This window comes from Stegastes partitus, unplaced genomic scaffold (assembly GCF_000690725.1).
Source record: "Stegastes partitus isolate 25-593 unplaced genomic scaffold, Stegastes_partitus-1.0.2 Scaffold414, whole genome shotgun sequence".
Classification (NCBI taxonomy): domain Eukaryota; kingdom Metazoa; phylum Chordata; class Actinopteri; family Pomacentridae; genus Stegastes; species Stegastes partitus.
This window is the reverse complement of record NW_007578145.1, coordinates 90,062-91,095: the sequence shown is the minus strand read 5'-3', so window position 1 is coordinate 91,095 and position 1,034 is coordinate 90,062.

The following is a 1,034-nucleotide window of genomic DNA, read 5'->3' as shown; positions in this document are numbered from 1 at the left end:
GTGTGGGCTAAACATCCGTGCTGATGTGACATTCATTTTAATGTCAGTAAAAATATAAATAGTTTAATATAATAACACAATAGCCAAGTTAACTACACAAGATAGCCTTTTAAAATGAATGAAATTTAGAGAGAACCACCAAAGAAGCATACTTTTAATAAAAGAAATACAAACAAGCCAGAGCGTTTAATTCCCCAATAGCTTAATGATAATGTGGTGCAGCGAAATTTAGCGTTAAGCTAATAACGTTACGCCATATTCCCTTGCCATAGCACCAGCTAGCTAATGTCATTTTTTTCCTACTGTAGGTAAAGTGTCCCTGGTAATGTACATTTTTTTCACCAATTGTTTAAATATCAGCGGCCATACAGGTAAATTCTCTCTTTTTGTGACTTTTCCTCGACTCATCGATTCTAAATTAACCGGTAACATTTAAACTCTTTTTAAAAACAGTCAAAAATACTTTCCATACGTGACATTTATGTTGCAGGTTATGTCAGAGCAACGTCAATATTTAACCACAAAAATCAGTCTCCTGAATAGGTGTGAGGTTTATTCAGTTCAAAATGACTCTTGAGGGACCATTGCTCCGCCTACCTTTTCTAGATTATACATATAATTTGCACCAATTAATAGCCAATAAGGTTGATTTTTGGGATAAAAGTTAAAAATCAGTGGTGGATCAACCTTTTAAGAGGATGTTGTGTTTAAACAGACATTTTGTTTTATCGGTATCATTTCATCAGTTTTGAATCTGTAGCGCTAAAAGGATGCTTCTTGTGTAGATGTTTATCCTCAATGCATGAATGAGAGACAAGCAGCCCTGATGATCGTCCTGCGACACTTTATAAAGTTCAAGAAGTCCTCATCAGACAGCGTGAATTGTTTGGAACATTGTGAGCGTGTGTGATCGCAGCACAAACTGAGATAGGCCACAAAGGCTTTGGGTGCTTCCTCACCTCTGTGAAGTGAGTCTGTTATTTCCATCTGAGCTCTCACAGCCCGCCTCCGCTCTCTGTCTGCCTCTTTCTCTC